The sequence below is a fragment of the Pieris rapae genome, chromosome 22 (assembly GCF_905147795.1).
Source record: "Pieris rapae chromosome 22, ilPieRapa1.1, whole genome shotgun sequence".
Lineage (NCBI taxonomy): Eukaryota > Metazoa > Arthropoda > Insecta > Lepidoptera > Pieridae > Pieris > Pieris rapae.
In genome coordinates, this window is record NC_059530.1 from 3,264,714 (window position 1) to 3,274,252 (window position 9,539).

General features: G+C 32.2%; 2 long non-coding RNA genes across 3 annotated transcripts; one reads left to right on the plus strand and one right to left on the minus strand.

Annotated features, from left to right (window-relative positions):
- Positions 1-235: 235 nt before the first annotated feature.
- Positions 236-3,007, minus strand: LOC123690154. 2 transcript variants are annotated; one of them, XR_006750950.1, is made up of 5 exons: positions 2,927-3,007; positions 2,671-2,826; positions 2,409-2,517; positions 915-1,114; positions 236-627 (listed from the first exon to the last, which is right to left on the minus strand). It is a non-coding gene; the product is annotated as an uncharacterized LOC123690154 (long non-coding RNA). The 2 variants fall into 2 exon arrangements; XR_006750949.1 differs by lacking the exon at positions 2,927-3,007 and having other exon boundaries at positions 2,671-2,886.
- An 805-nt stretch (positions 3,008-3,812) lies between these two features.
- On the plus strand, positions 3,813-9,326 carry LOC110997809. Its single transcript, XR_002600346.2, has 2 exons — positions 3,813-3,993; positions 4,445-9,326. It is a non-coding gene; the product is annotated as an uncharacterized LOC110997809 (long non-coding RNA).
- The last annotated feature ends 213 nt before the right edge of the window (positions 9,327-9,539 follow it).

Below are 9,539 nucleotides of genomic sequence, written 5' to 3' on the forward strand. Positions count from 1 at the left end.
TCAACGATCGTTGAGAAAAATTAGATACTCTTTTCTGGGCTGTTACTTGTATAACATACTAATAAAACTCTGAATATATATCCTAAACCAAAAAAATGTGTAAAGCAAACAGTTCATAAATTTTTACTTACTTTAAACTGTGACCAAACGGAAATTCTACTAGATGTGATAAAATAATTTTCACATAATATGTTCTTAGTCATGTCCACACACACAGTGTTAAACACTCACTAACACACGCATGCGGGAGAAAGGTAAATAATTTAATAATAATAAGGATTAAGGGAGAAAAATAAATAAATTATTATTATTACACTTGATTACATATTATAAATGGTCATACTTATTTTTTATTATAACTCGCTTTTTACTTTCCAAAAGGGCCCCAAGTTCTTGTGTGCCCAAGGGCCCCAGCCTTGTTTAAGACGGCCCTGTTCAGAGATAAGTAGGCAAAACATACCCATGACAGTGTACAAGATTGTATTGTTTGATGACATCCTTTCTGTATGAAAATCTTATGTTACAGACCATGCACTAATAACGTTTTTTATGTCTATCTGTGTGGTATTTAAATAATATGGCAGAATTAAATGTGCACTTGCATATTGTACAGATGTATTTAGTTTTCTGAAAACAAAACATAGTTCAACTTATTTTGTATTTGTATCTGTATTTATAAATGCTGTGAAAACTAAAGTTAATTTCAATCTAGATTTAACTGTTTTTTTATAGAACAGGGCAAACTGGCAGAAGCCTCATCTGATCTGAAATTATAGCTTCTAGACACGCACTACCAGATTCTCACAACAAAGGACTTGAAATATACTTAATGTTATGATATTGAAGTGTCCCATATATTTAATTATGTATATATAATAGATTGAATTAATTAGAATTAAGTAAAAAATACTTACTTCACCATGTTTGTCACTTATTTGTTCTTTTAGATCTTGATTATTTGTATATGTAGTTATACACAACTCACACTTAAGCATAGCATTGACATAAGCATCACATATTTTTATTTCCTCCCTACTCAATTTCACCTCAGTATAAATGTTTTTCTCAGTGAAGTCTTTCAATAAATCCAGTTTTAAGTCTTCATTTATTATATCTGTTGATGACAAATTAAAGAGATTATTTGTTTGCAAGCTGGTTTGAGATTGTAATGTGTTCTAAAATTGTAAATAGTTTAATATAAATAATTAATGACATAGACAAAACTTTCTATATACAATAAAACAATGTCAATATTAACTAAAGTGCTCATTTATTTCTTTATATCATAGTCTAAACACAATTAGACAGAAAAAGGAAAGATTACTGCGGTTCAAGAGAGTGAAATTTAACTGATTTAGTTTTTATTAATAAAGGGCATACATGTATTTTCTTGCAAAATTTTATACTGTAATATTTCCATACAATAAGTATTTAAAAATTTGGTTTTGCCATTAGTTAATTAAAAACTCTTTAAATAGACATAGCAGTCCATATAGCTGTTTGGTATATTTAAAAGAAAGTAAGATGAGCATGAGGTAATGGAAAAATGTAATGTAAAAGAAGAAAGGGTTGGATCTTATATTCAATACCTTGAATTTGATTATACTGAGTATGTAGGAGTCTCGGGGGACCTTGATTCGAAAACCTCTGTGAGATTTGGAGTAATTTATGCTGCTTGAGTTGTAATTTAAGCTAATTAATTTTTTTTTTTCGATGTTTTGTGCAATATTAGAAATTTGTAAACAATCCGCCAGAACAGTGTGTTAGTGTTACAGTGCAGATTATTCGTTAAAAAGCCGTTACTTTTTACATTTCTGTTGTTTTCTCGTCAATGTGCGTGCTTTTATTTGTTTTTTTTAAACTTGGTGAATTTTGCTTGGTAAACGACCGGCTTATGTGGATGACTTTGAGGACGATGGGCCCAGTTAATGTTAGGTATTATATGTATGTTTTGGTTTATTTTTATTTTTCTACTGTTATAACTGTTTCTAGTACTTGAAATTGGTTGGGGGTGATAAGTATACCCTCGCCCGACCTCAAAATCTAGGTATTGAATTGTAAACCTTAACCAGAAGAAACACTTTTAATGGCATACCTTCACTAGTGGTTTGATAAGCTATTCAGACAAAAATTAATGTATTTTTCCTATTCAATAGAAGCAGTATTAGAATAGATAACAAATTTCATATGCCAAATAAACATCACTTTTTGGGCACACACTGTTAAATATATCATAAATATATAGAAACAATATCAATGAAACTGATTGGGAAGGATGGAAAATTAAAGTACAATCAACAGAGGAGAAATAAGCCTACATTAAGTTTTATTTTAATCACAAAACAATATCAACCTTTATGAACTCTGTTAAAAATTAATTACATATCAACAAAATAAATAAATAATACCTTCTTCATTGACTTCCAAAGATTTTCTGAGCTTATTACTTTTTCTTAAAATCTCTTAATCTTTATGAGTATAGCCACACATTCAAAATATAGTTGGTTCCATAGAAACCTGAAATGAAAAGTAAGTTTCAGTAAAAATAAGTAATTTAAACACCTTAATTATTAAAGATCTCTCAATCAGCTATAATAGCTATTCGTGTCGGCAAATTTTCAAACAAAATTCAATAATTTTTTCTAAAATATTATTAAATATTGTACTTACTGTAGCTTTTTAAAAATAAGTTTGAAACATTCCTTGAGACTACAATCATGTAGGTTTGATAATTTTTCTTCCAGAATCTAAGCATACATGACATATCTCGTCTTCTAGTGGATCCATTTAGTCTAAATATTAAGTTATTTGAATATTCAGTGGAAACTGGAAAATAGAAAACAACGAGTATTGGCTGTCCGCTGAAGCCGTTAGAGTAGCAATCTATAATCTATAATATAAAATACAAATATAAAAGTGCAATTACATGACACCAGGCTCCACAGATTTAGTAAAACATCCACAGGTATTTTAAACATTCACATTTCAGAGTTCACACTTCACTGTATAGTCGTGATTTTTTATTTACAAATATACTAAACAGTGACGATGTTGCCACTCGGTTTTAATTAATAATGGGCTATTTGTATGAAAAATAAAGTATAATTGAGAATTAAACTAAAAAAATGTGGTTTTTAAAAGCGTTATCAAGTGTATTCACATGATAATTAGTTATTTCGGTTTAAAAATGATTGAGAATTAATACAGTGAAGTTTAAAATGAAACGTAAATATACACAACGATATTACGATGAATTGTAGCAAGATCCCTCGATCAAAAGTTTGTTACCTAAATCTAAGGCAAACAAACACTACGCGAATTCATTGTAAAGCATGCAACTGTAAAGTATGTACTAAGTAGAGTCGCGTCTTTAGAGGAATATAAAGGATATTTCGGTATTTTACTGATACGCAAGGTACATTAATGTGTGGAATGTAATTCTTAATTAATTATTCTTGTTGATATATTATTTAATACTTTTGACTTAGGTGAACCCGTTTTATATTTTAAAGCTTATAATTCCACTCAAAAGCAAACTCATTCTAGAAATTATACAAGTGACAGTTTTAGAACATTTAGCTTTAAAGAACCTTGGTTTACTGGTGATCCTGGGTTGAATTTTAGCATATTGTTTGCCTTTGAAGTCGCTGCTTTTTAAACATTTTATTATTTTATCGATTTATCAAGAAAACATGTTTTACGTTGTAACACGTAAATTTTTGGTATTTTCTTATTCATTTTGGTAAAATTCAGTAGTTCTTAACTTCCACAAGCAGTAGATTCGCCAAATAAAATCTGGTCACACTGGTTCATAGTTGATTCATTGTTCATTTATTCGAACATTCACAACTCACAAGATGGAGTCAAGAGTTGGACTATTTTACTTAGGAATGATTTTGTGTCCTCTTCCAGAGAAGGGAGATTGAAATTAGACTAAAACTAGAATGTGTATCTACAGTAAAGGAAACAATATATTTTGGACTGACTTAAAAGGTATAGTTCTTCAGATTTTATTTTAGTATTGCAAACGATTGAAATACGCGACTCCATATTGTTTTTATTAAGTACCTACTTTATTAATTTGCGCTTCTAGTTTTTAGAGTCCAGTTCTGTGTCAATGTAGCAATTATTTATTATACTCGTATAATATTTACTGTCTAGAGAGAACTGTGAACTGTAAAAATAAAACAAACTGGTGTTTCATTTTTACAGTTCTAATTTAGGGTTGGTTTTAAGGGAAGGGAACTTTGAGATAAATATAACAAATCAATTAACGATCTAAACGTTAGACAACGATCGAACAACGATCTAACGCTAGTTAAGACAAAATTTAGTTTTATTTTGATTGTTTTTTATGAAATATTTTTTGAGTGGCCTTTAGCATATCTAAAGGATATTCGAAAATTAATTAACAATATGTTAACCAATTTTAATTTTGTTATAGGATCATACTCACGAGTCGTCTCATAATTTGGAGAGGAGTAAATTGCAGCCTTGTTAACTATGCCATCAACATTGACTGAATATACTAAAAGCCTACAGTGTACTCTTAGATATTCTAAGTAAATTTAGTAAGGAAACTGAAGTATATGGAATAGAAAAAGATATACAGGCAGAAAAGAGAAAAAAATAACTGTAAACAGAGCAAAAATTATACAAACAACACTAGCAGTAGCAGTCATTTTTCAACCAAGCAAAGATCTCAGAATTAGTGTTCAAAGAGACTTTAGAGAACCTATTAGAAAATGCTGGAGGAAGAAGATGCCATAAAACTACAACAAAAAATCTAGTTATCAATCTTATAAACTAAAACTAAAATCTTCAGTATAATCCTGGAAACAGACAGGAGCTATTCCAAAACAGCACAAAATCTATCTATCGCACAAAAAAAGAAACATAGATGACATTGGCATTTATAGGGCCTATAAGCCTAATTTTAAGCTGCATCTCTAAAAACTTGGATGAATATTTACAACTAAAGCAGACAGGCTACAGAAAAAACTTCTTGACTGTAGATCACATACACATTGCTAGACAGATGGCCAAAATGTGCATGAATATAATATTTAATATTACTCGTGCTTTGCAGCCAACAACAAGGCATTTGCTTCACTGGTGGGCAACCTGTTATCGCTGAAACTGTTTACAGCTGTTCTAGAGTAAATATTTGGAATGATTCAACATAATATATATTTATAGTCTTTAACATAACTGGAAAAGATTAGTGAACAACATAGCAGTCTTTAACTTGAACAAATGCTCTTAGAACAAAATACAGCTAGTAAATAAGTTGAAGATTTAATAAGTGTTCTGGTAGAAATGCCAATATTATAAAAATGGATGCAAACAATAGACTATGTATAGGCATGTCTATATGAAGGACAACTATCTATAATATCCAATCATGATTCAACAACAAGAAAAATAGGCAGAAGAATTGGAAACACATGCATGGGATATTGGTTTCTAAAAAAAGTTATGAAAAATTGAAAAATAGTCAATCAAGAATGCACCAATCACACACGGCTGCCAAATTTACACAATTTCGGGGATTTTCTTTTCTTAAACAAAAACAAAAAGGCAATCACCCGCAGCAGCCACTACATACCTCACAAGTTAAAGAATGATGATCTAAAACTCTCTAGGCAGGATTGGTGGCGTTAGTTCGCTACTCTTTCGCAAATTTTGTCTTGTCGCACGGCGTTCTAGTGTTCAGCATGGCTTCAAGAAGGTTCTTCCCTCTCATGTATCATTCCGTCCTTGTCCAGATTTAGAAAATTTGCTCGCTTTCTTCATTAAAGGCGTATAACTATCCTCAAAACATGGAAACGGTTTTCCTGAAAACTTCCATTTTTCTACACCTGTTCTGAAACTCTTTCATCAAAAAAATATTTCATCCTGAGAACGACAATAACATGCAAATTTTGTAATATATGATAGAGCCTCTCATGAATCTATGCTCTGGTAATTAAATTGAGCAATTGTCATCATAACCGTCATAAGCAGCCTGATTTGATGCATTCTGTACTTGCAGCAGAACATCCTTCGCCTTAAGTGTTACATTAGTTGTGGATAAATACTGTTCAAGATGTAATATTTATAATGCAACAGCGGTAAGCGATTGCAACAATTGAAAAGCGTGCTGTGTAAAAAGTTATTCATGGAGCCGTCAGCTAATACTTCTGCTTGCACCAGTATTTCCAAGTTCCAGTTCTAATCCAGAACAGTCGATATATTTTCCGAGGGCTTTAAAAATTCCACCTCTGTGTGGAACGCTCCCAAGTTAGCGAAAATATTATATAGCGGTTTTTTTTGGTCATGAATTTGCATTGCCATTTTTGCTGTCGCTAAATCACATGAAGGGTTTTAGACATGAGGGGTTTAGAAAATATTAGTTTGTTGATAATGTTCTTCAATGACGAAAAGTAGGAAAAAAACAGTTTGACATGTCTTACAAATAATACATTATAAAAATTTGACAAGTGTAACTTGTTTAACCACAAAAAAAGGTAACTACATTGGTAAAATTGCTACAAAGATTATTCACACCCGTCGGGTATGTTCAGGTCAGCAGTAATTGTCGGAAAATATCTGGATTCTTCACTTGTTTTAAACCGGTTCATCAGGTTTGACACTTTTCTAGCAGACATTGATATTTGTTCTTAATGGCGAGGTTGATGAATTAGTCCATGTTTTCGGGCTTCCAGAATAATAGAACATCAGCTGAACACCTATTCTTTTTTGAAATCTTTCTTCTTGCAAAATCTTTGTCATTTGTTAAGTTAGAATGACCTCTTACCGGAAAATGCATTATCAATGAGTAACATTGATGTGCCTTCATTCGCACCTTTCTTAGCAGTAGTGTCAGGATAAACATACATCGATGAACTGTCATCAGACAGGTCGTGGACCTAGGGTTGCCAACTTTTTTTGACAAATAAAACGTATAAAAGTGGTTTGGATAGGAAAAAAATAAAGTATTAGGAAGAAAAAAAAGTATATTTCAAATTTTATGTTTTTTTTTGCTTTAAAAACGTATTTTTGTGTGCTTTAAGCACATGATAACAATTTCTTGTTATCTTTTAAATGTTACAAAGCTTGTTTGACAATCAATATTTAAATTTAAATAGATAAATAATTCGTTTTTAATTAAATTTATTGATGCTCTATTTCTCTCTTCTCGCCACTTCAGATTCATTACTGAAAAAACTCGTTCAGTAAAAGCTGAAGTTGCAGGAACGAAGAGTAGGTAAGAAATATTTTTTTTTATATTTGGTAAGCTATCAGATGCATTTTTAAGTATATATTGCCATTTTTCTACTGTACTTTTCACTAAAAATTCTTGATCATCATTAGTGAAGTCAATCAAGAATGCACCAATCACACACGGCTGCCAAATTTACACAATTTCGGGGATTTTCTTTTCTTAAACGAAAACAAAAAGGCAATCACCCGCAGCAGCCACTACATACCTCACAAGTTAAAGAATGAAGATCTAGAACTCTCTAGGCAGGATTGGTGGCGTTAGTTCGCTACTCTTTCGCAAATTTTGTCTTGTCGTACGGCGTTCTAGAGTGTTCAGCGTGTTCATTCCGTCCTTGTCCAGATTTAGAAAATTCGCTGTACATTATTTCTTCATGAAATATATAATATAAAGGTATAAGCTATTCTAGCCTAGAAAACATGGAAACGGTTTTCCTGAAAACTTCCAATTGTCTACACGTGTTCTGCAACTCTTAGAAAAATATTTCATCCACCTGACAACGAGAATAACATTATGGAAATTTTGTAATATATGATAGAGCCTCTCATGAAACTATGCTATCACATTTCAACGTGCTGAAAACGTCTCTAACTTTTGGAAACATTGAAAAATATTTCAGTTAACCCGTCTTCGTAGTAATATTAATAAACTCTTAAATTCCTTCTCCTTTGGGTTCACAAATTTTAGTAGTGCTACAAAAGGTCCTCCCATATTCGGCGCGCTGGGCGAAATAAATTCCCATTGTAGGCCGACCTCTGCTTTCGTGGCGATTTTCTCTCTTAGCTCTTCAATGACTGGAGTTCTTATTAGCCTTAACAAAGTTTGTATCATTATCGAAATAAATTCCCGTCGTTCCTCTTCGTGCAGCGAATCTCTTTAACGCCATTATTGTAGAGTCCGTCGGTCAGGCTGGGCCCTATATCAAACCGTACTTCCCTTGTGGTCAGACAGGTGAACAAGGCTCCCCATCTCTTCTCTCTTCGTCTGTCAACCGTCACGACACATTAGTAAGTACAGTTCAAAGTTACCGGTATACTTCTGGAAAACCGAAGGTAAAAATTAAGTAAGCACTGGTAATAAAATTGAGCCATTTTCTCAAAAAAAAGGTTCAAAATACGATTCAATAAATCTGGTAACTAGATTGTTCCGTTGACGTCATACGCAGCCTGATTTGATGCATTCTGTACTTGCTTTTGCAGCAGTACATCCATCGCCTCAAGTGTTACCTTAGTTGTGGTAAATACTGTTCAAAATGTAATATTTTAAATGCGACAGCGGTAAACGATTGAAATGCGTGCTGTCTAAAAAGTTATTCATGGAGCCGCCATCTAATACTTCTGCTTGCACCAGTATTTCCACTAATCCACAAAAGACAATATATTTTCCGAGGGCTTTAAAAATGCCACCTCTGTGTGTAACGCTCCCAAGTCAGCGAAAATATTATATAGCGTTTTTTTTTGTTCAAGAATTTGCATTGCCATTTTTCTGTCGCTAAATCACATGAAGGGTTTCGAGAAAAACATTAGTTTGTTGACAATAATCTTCAGTGACGAGGTTAAAAAACACAATGACATAAGTCTTTGACAAAAATAAATTAATAAAATTTGACTTATGTATGTTGTTTTACCACAAAAAAATAGTAGGTAACTGCATTGGTAATATTGAATCTTTATTGGGTAATCTATCATAGACGTATAGTAACAAAGGTTATTCACACCCGTCGGGTATGTTCAGGTCAGCATTAATTGTCGGAAAAAATCTTCACTTGTTTATCAGGTTTGACACTTTCCCTGCAGACATTGATATTTGTTCTTAATGGAGAGGTGTGTGGCACCTAAATTTTATGTTGAAGTCAGTTTTGAATACATTCTAATATAGTATGTAAAGAAAATTAATCCGAATTACGTTTCTTAAATGTATATAATATAATAAACGTATATTTTCTGTAAGGGTCAACGTTTCTTCCAAATACATTATATTAGGGTTCTCACTTAATTATGAATGTGACTGCCTCGCTTTAAAGGATCTGATGTGATTGTGGTATTTCATCACGTTTGCCCCTTCCGTTTTTAATTAAGCTTCAATTCGACATATTTTTCCATGTAGTGTCCGCAATCTTCCTGCTGTTATTCCATGTAGAATGATGTATGCTTGTTTACACACTTGCTCCTCTACATGATCCAATCTTATTTTTTAGTAGGGGAAGGTAGTACGAGATGATCCCCTTAAGCGGGAATCGCTCTAAAATACATATTTTTCAAGGTAAACCAAAAAT